Source organism: Peromyscus eremicus, chromosome 7 (genome assembly GCF_949786415.1).
Source record: "Peromyscus eremicus chromosome 7, PerEre_H2_v1, whole genome shotgun sequence".
Lineage (NCBI taxonomy): Eukaryota > Metazoa > Chordata > Mammalia > Rodentia > Cricetidae > Peromyscus > Peromyscus eremicus.
The window spans coordinates 52,340,457-52,348,856 of NC_081422.1; positions in this window are offsets into that span (position 1 = coordinate 52,340,457).

An 8,400-nucleotide genomic window follows, 5' to 3' on the forward strand; every position below is an offset into this window, starting at 1 on the left:
GGAAGGAGAGAACCAATTCCCAAAAGTTGTCTGCTGATCTTCACATGTGTGCCACAGCATGCATATACCTGCATCTGCACTCACATATGTAACACACACACACACACACACACACACACACACACCAACAACAATAAATACAATAAAAATTTAAAGCCTGATTATTTAAATTTATTAAGATAAATTCAATTTGTGACTCTGGAGCAAATCTATGCCATTTACAGTGGAGAGCCATTCTTTGAAAAATACTTACACAGACTACAATATTACAAATGAATAAGGAAAAAAAACCAACTAAATTAAGAGCAAAAGGCATGAACAAGCACTTTGTAAAAGTAGATACCCAACTGCCTGAAAAATGTGAGAAGTCATCACGGAAGTACATATTAAAACCACATTGAAAAAAAGATAATTTCTTTAAGCCAGGTGTGGTGGCGCATGCCTTTAATCCCAGCACTCCAGAGGCAGAGGCAGGCGGATCTCTGTGAGTTCGAGGTCAGCCTGGTCTCCAAAGTGAGTTCCAAGACAGCCAAGGCTACAGAGAGAGACCCTATCTGAAAAAGAAAAGAAAATCACACCAAGAAACCACTTTGTACCAATGAGAATGACTAAAACTAGATAACAGATGACGTCAAGTGTTGCTAAGGTACGAAGCAGCTGCAAGCTCAATGGTGTGTTGTCGCTAATACTGGCAGCTTGAAGGATCATCTTGGCCTTTCCCTGGTACAACTGAGGAGATAGCCTGGAGCCCAGGTAACAAGAGGAAATTTGGCCTCAGGCTGAGTCTATAGTGTGTCCATTGGGTCCTTCATCTCAATTAGTTGTTTCCTAGTCTCTGAGTGTGAACAGAGGGATTGGGTCAGATGTGAACCAATACTTCACATAAAAAAAAATTGCTATGAATGAGGCTAACAGAAATTAGTTTAACTTTGGGCATACAATGAACACAGGGTGACGATGCTCACCTATATCTGTTAGATTTACAATTCTTTACATTTTAAAAAATTATTTATTTATTGAGTGTTTTGCCTGAATGTATGTCTGTAAACTGAATGCATGTCTGCTGCCTGTAGAGGCCAGAAAAGGGAATTGAATCCCCTGTGAATCACCATGTGGGTGCTCGGAATCAAAACTGGGTTCTCTGGAAGGTCAGCTAGTGTTCTTCACAGCTGAGCCATCTTTCCAGCCCAGATTTAATATTCTCAACTTTACTGAAACCAGACAAATTCTGCAGGATGACTGTAGACGACTATAAATTAAATCAGGCTCTGCATTGTGCTGACTGCAGCTGCTGTGCCAGATGTGGCATCTTTTGGAGAGGAGATTATTTTGCCCCCAAGTATATGTTATCACTGATTTCGCAAATGTGCTAATTTGTATCCCAACCAGGAAAGAAGGGACAGAACAATATTTATATTTACATGAAATGGACTAAACTCTGTCCTTAGAGTTTTCTCCCTGGTTCACGAGTCCTGTCCTATGTCATAATACGGTCTAAAGTGGTCCACATCCTCTGGACATATTTTGATCTATTGCATTCATAACATCATGTTAATGATCTGCATGAGAAAGATGTGTGTGGCATGATGGATGCCTTGGTAAGATGCTTCTACTTTAGAAGGAATTCCTTGAAGAGTCAGGAACCTGTTACATCCATTGTAAGAGTCCTTTTATTAGTGTTGGGATATCCCTCTAGGCTAAAAAATACGTTGTTGCATCCTGTTGCTACCCCCCCCCCCCCCACACACACACACAAACTGGTGGATTTCTTTAGTATCTAAAGCCTAATTTTGCTCCAATCTACTTATCAGGTGTCATAAAAGGCTGACAGCTTTGACTGAGACCCAAAGTAAGCCCAAGCCATGCTAGTTTTGCAGGAGGCACAGCCAGGGTCCTATGGCTGAGACTCCATACAATTTTAATGCTGGGGATTATGAGAGGTATATGATACTAGGTAATTTGTGTCAGTCCCTAGAAGGAACACATAACATCCACAGTTGGGAGGCAGAGTGATGGGTGGTAGTGCTCAGGATTCTCCTTTATGTTTGGTTGAAGACCACAGACCATGAAATGGCCTTACCCACCATTAAGGTGGGTCTTCCCACCTTGACCAACTTAACTAGATAATCACTTATAGGCATGCCCAGAAACTAACCTACTTTAGGTAATCCTTCACCTGTGTACTTGATAGCTTCTCTTCTACATCGTTCTAGGTCTTGTTGTGGCGGTCTGAATGAGAATGGCTCCCATAGGCTCATATATTTGAATACTTGGTCCTTAGCTGGTGGAACTGTTTGGGAAGTGTCTTAGTTTGTGTTACTACCAGGACCAAAAGCACGCTGCGGGAGGGGTTTATTTGACTTACACTTCAACATCCATAGTCCATCAGCAAAGTGAGTCAGGGCAGGAACTCAAATGGGTGAATGAAAACCTGGAGGGGTTGGGGATTTAGCTCAGTGGTAGAGCGCTTGCCTAGCGAGCACAGGGCCCTGGGTTCGGTCCTCAGGTCCAAAAAAAAAAAAAAAAAAGGAAAACCTGGAGACAGGAGCTGATGGAGAGGCCATGGAAGGGCGCTGCTTACTGGCTTTCCCTCCATAGCTTGCTCAGTTTGCTTTCTTATAGAATCCAGAACTACCAGCCCAGGGATGGCATCACCCATGATGGGCTGAGCCCTCCCCCATCAATCACTAATTAAGAAAATGCCTTACAGGCCTGCCTACAGCCTGATCTTAAGGAGGCACTTTTCTTTCTTAAGGAGGTGTCTTCCTCTAGCTCTTGGACTCGGAAGTGAGATTTGTTGGAGGAGTCTGTCCCTGAGGGCAAGTTTTGAGGTTTCGAAACACTTGAGCCATTCCACTGTGCTTTCTGCCTCCTGTTCGTGGCTTGGGATGTGAGCTCTCAGCTGCTGACCCAGCACCATGCACGCCTGCCTGCCTGCCTGCCTGCCTGCCTGCCTGCCGCCATGCTCCTACCATGATGGTACTGGAATCCTACCCCTTGGGAACTGTAAGCCCCAAACAAACCCTTTCTCTTGTGAGTTGCCTTAGCCATGGTGTTTTATCACGGCAACAGAAAAGTAATTAATACACGTGTCAAGGTGGCAATTATGAAAATTTTCTCCATAGAGGGGACAAAATAATGTCTGTCTCCCCCTTCTACTGTTCCAATGAGAAACCAAAGTTCAAGTCCACCGAAGTCCACCCTAGGGAACCAATACGTTTATTGTGCTTACTTACAGAACTGTGGGTGAGAGTGGTTACAGGCAGGGACATGGGGAAAGCAGTCACACTGGGAGGTCTGTACCCAGAAGGGATGACATTTCCCTCATGACTGCATAGAGGGCATCCTCTTCCTTCATTCCTCTCCAGCCTATATACTCTATGACATTAGGGAAGCATTGCATAAAACTTGTTGGAAGAGTGGCTGGATACTTGACCCTCCTTGACTCCCACTTCTATGATGGAATGTCAATAGTCAACAAACACAGCTGCAATGATCTTTTGCAATCAGGCACAGGTGAACTCACAAGGATGCTCGCTGTTTGGCTCTGAAGGTAGTGCTGTAAACAACATTGATTATTAACTGTCATAACAGCCAAGAAGACAAAGGGTCTAAACCAGTTGACCTTAGTCAGGCTCTATTGTCAGCCACCCTATGCTGGCATTTACCCCCTGGGTAAATTGATCACAGTGACAGACAGAGGCTGTGATAATTGATTTTGATTGTCAGCTTAATGGGATATAGAACTACCTAGGAGGCACAGCTCCAGGCTTGCCTGTTGAAGGTGTCTCCAGAGAGGGTAACTAATGGATAGGGATGGCCTGGCCCTCAGAGTGGGTGGCACCTTTCAACTGAAGACCTAGTATAAAGAAATCCGGGGGGGGGGGGGAGTTGTGGCAGGGGCTGGGAAGATGGCTTAGTAGGTAAAGTGTTGGCCAGGAAAGCCTGAGAACTTGCGTTCAGCTCCTTAGAACCCACGTGGAGCCACATACAGGAGCACACATTTATAACCCCAGTGCTCCTATGGCAAGATGGGAGGTGGAAAGAGAAGACTCAGAAGCTCACTAGAGAGCTAGACTGGCTGACACAGCGGCATATAAGAGACCTTGTCTCAAACAAGGTGGACTGTCAATCAAGGTTGTCCTCTGACCTTCACATGAGCATTTGGACATGAACATGCCCATACCCACACATGTGAACACATATATTATCACACACACACACACAGATTTTTAAAACACAGCATCAACTTATCACCTTCATTTCTTCCTGTGGATCTGCTGCCGTCAGACTCAGCATTCCCATGTGGACCGACTCTCCAGGAATCCTCCAGACCTTCAGTGACACGCTGGATGCTGAGACTCCAACTTTGTGGACTAAACAGAAATCAAGTTCTCTGCCTCTCCAGCAAGGGGATGATCACTGTTGGACTACCCAGCCATATTGTGTAAGCCATCCATCCCCTATTATAACTTATATACTTGGATTGGTTCTGTTCCTATAGAGATTCCTGTCCAGTAAAGAGGCCACCCATAGGACCAACAGCATTTACCAAGGCTGATCTAGCTACTGTACTGGCCAAATGTTAGTATTCCTGTAGCTAGAGTTTTCCTGCCTGGCCCACAGTCAGGACAAATCTCTCTCACCTGCCAGTCCCACAGCCGCTCAGACCCGACCAAGTAAACACAGAGACTTATATTGGTTACAAACTGTATGGCCGTGGCAGGCTTCTTGCTAACTTTTCTTACAGCTTAAATTAATCCATTTCTATAAATCTATACCTTGCCACGTGGCTCGTGGCTTACCGGCATCTTCACATGCTGTTTCTCATCATGGCGGCTGGCAGTATCTCTCTGACTCAGCCTTCCACTTCCCAGCTTTATTCTCCTCCTTGTCTCACCTATACTTCCTGCCTGGCCACTGGCCAATCAGTGATTTATTTATTGACCAATCAGAGCAACACATTTGACATACAGACCATCCCACAGCAATTCCACCAACAAAGACCGACTCAAAACTGAGACTATCATTCCACTCCTTGAGGAGACCACCTGAACTCCAACTGACCACAGTGGACCCTTCTGTTCTGGAATCAGAAGTTCATCCTCAGAGGAAAAGAATTAAATTTCAGGTTTAGATTCTGCTTTTCCATCCCAGGTGGAAACACTACTATCCAAGGACACAGGAGGTGTTTGGCATGGCATTCTGCATAACTGTATCTATCAAACTAGGGACCAATGACCATGAGTTACAAGATTTTTTTCCTGGGGAAATGTAGACAAATGTTTATTCACCCCTACCAACGACAGACCAAAGAATCAATGCCATTAAAATCTAGCTTAATGAACCAACGAGTTTAGTTGGGATTATTTATAGTAGCATGGGTGAGGGCTTCCTTACAGGAGCATGAACAAATTAGAAGTGCTCACACCACTAAGCAGCACCCTTCACCAGTCCAGCAATTTTTGTTGTTGTTGTTGTTTGGTTTGGTTTTTTGGAGACAGTCTTATGGTGATATTGTGTTCCCCAAAATGTTATGCACCCTAATAAACTTATCTGGGGTCAGAGAACAGAACAGCCACTAGATACAGAGGCCAGAAAACAGTGGCACACACACCTTTAATCCTAGCATTCTGAAGGCAGAAATCCATCCGGATCTCTGTGAGTTCAAAGCCACACTGGAAACAGCCAGGCATGGTGACTCACACCTTTAATCCCAGGAAGTGATGGCAGAAAGCAGAATGGTATATAAGGCCTGAAAACCGGGAACTACAGCCTGGTTAAGCTTTTAGGCTTTTGAGCAGCAGTTCGGCTGAGATTCATTTGGATGAGGACTCAGAGGCTTCCAGTCTGAGGAAACAGGATCAGCTGAGGAATTGGTGAGGTGAGGAAGCTGTGGCTTGTTCTGCTTCTCTGATCTTCCAGCGTTCACCCTAATACCTGGCTCCAGGTTTGTTTTTATTAATAAGACCTTCTAACAATTCATTGCTACACTATGTAGCTCTACTATGTAGCTCTACTTATCCTGGAACTTGCTCTATAGACCACACTGGCCTCAAACTTAAAGAGATCTGCCCACCTCCTGAGTACTGGTCTTAAAGGTGTGTTCCGTTACACTCGGCTCTTTTTAAAGATTTATTTATTTATTATGTGTACAACATGTATGACTGTAGGCCAGAAGAGGGCGCCAGATCTCATTACAGATGGTTGTGAGCCACCATGTGGTTGCTGGGAATTGAACTCAGGACCTCTGGAAGAGCAGTCAGTGCTCTTAACCTCTGAGCCATCTCTCCAGCCCCTGGTCCAGCAATTTTTAACCATTTATATCCTTGGGGGTGGTGGCTTGTGTAAGGCTGCTTGGCAGTTACAGCTGCTCTAATTTTCTTTTCTTTTCTCTCTTTTCTTTCTTTCTTTCTTTCTTTCTTTCTTTCTTTCTTTCTTTCTTTCTTTCTTTCTTTCTTTTCCCTTCTCCTTCTCCTCCTCCTTCTCCTTCTTCTTTTTATGTCTCACTATGTAGCCCTGGCTGTCCTGAAACTTGCTGTGTGGAGCAAATTGGCCTTGAACTCACAGAATTCCACCTGCCTCTGTCTTCTGAGTGCTGAGATTAAAGGCATGTGCCACCATATAGGGCATCTGCTTCGATTTCAAGATAGCATTGATCATGTCATACCTGGAGGACAGAGTCCTATTAACATAAGGTAGCTATAGGTCACTGTTCCAAAAGAAGATGCTTGATAGTGTTGGGGCAGAGGGGTGAAGGCACAGCTGAAGCAGAGACGACACTCTTTAAAATGGGGGTACTAGCTTCCAGAAACCAGAATATGTGTTGATCTATATAGCTTAAGTGGTACTTAGACACACCCATGTGTCTTGAGGTCTTCACTTATGGACCCTTCTGTCACAAGTGTTTGGAATTATACTAGGATGAGTAATATGGATTATTGGTATGGGTGAAAACAGATTATTTTGTGTTGAAATGTGTACTCAGATACCCATAGCTCTAGGTATAACTGTACATGTACAACTTTTCTTTAGATTTCTCCCCCTCCCCCCTAGATTGGTAGTGAAAATAAGATTTTTCCATCTTTCTTTTTATGATAAAATAATTACACAGTTATGAAAAATTGTAATACTATTGCAAAATAGTTTTGCTCTGAGGTATTTAAGAATACATCACTAGCAAGATGCTCTGTCATCAATGAGGATAAATTAATGTATTTCCTACAAACAACATTCTCACACATCAATTTAATAATATAACTATCAAAACTAGGCCATTGACGATGACATTTCACTTCAATCCAACTCAGATACCATTCAAGTTTGATAATTGTCACAAGAACGTCCTTGAAAAAGTACCCAGCCCAGGATCATTCATTGCTTTTGGTTTTCATCCCTCTTTGGTCTTCTTTAGTCTGGAACACTTTCTCACTCTTTTCTTGACCTTCATGACCACTTTTGAAGATAGCAGGCCAGTTATTTCATACATCGTCCCTTGATCTGCCTTTGTCTGATGTAGCGTCCTGTCCTGTCAAGTTATGCATCTTTGACAGAAATATCACAGGAACTACTCTCTTCGTCTTATTGCACCCTTTCTGATGGTGCACAGTGTCAGTGTCTGCATGACTGGTGGTGCTGCCTTTGGGTACTTGGCTCATTGAAGATGGTGCCATCCAGGTTTCTCAGAAGTCAGATTAATATGTGGGTGCTAAGTGGGCTCCATGCTCGAGGATATCACTGTTCCTGGTCTCTTTACGACCTAACAGGAGATACATATCCTGTAATAACACACACACACACACACACACACACACACACACACACACACACACGTCTTATCTCCTTATGTCTTGGTCAGGGTGACTATTGCTGTGATGAAACACCATGACCAAAAAAACAACCTGGGGAGGAAAGGGTTTATTTGGCTTACACTTGCACATCACTGTTCATCACTGAAGGAAGTCAACACAGGAACTCAAGCAGGGCAGGAATCTGGAGGCAGGAACTGATGCAGAGGCCATGGAGGAGTGCTGCTTACTGGCTTGCTCCTCATCCATCACTAGTTTAAAAAATGAGCTGGGCAGTTGTGATATACAACTTTAATTCCAGCACTTAGGAAGCAGAGGCAGGTGGATCTCTGAGTTTGAGACCAGCCTGGTCTACAGAATGAGTTCTAGGACAGCCAGGGCTACACAGAGAAACCCTGTTTCAAAACAAAACAAAAACAAAAACACAACAACAATCCCCACAGCCCAATCTTATGGAGGCATTTTCTCAACTGATGTTCCTTCCTCTCAGATGACTATATTTTGTGTCAAGTGGGTATAAAACTATCCAGCACACCTTATCTCACACAAAACAATGACTTCATCCCTAATAGCTCCCATTTCAATCTAATGC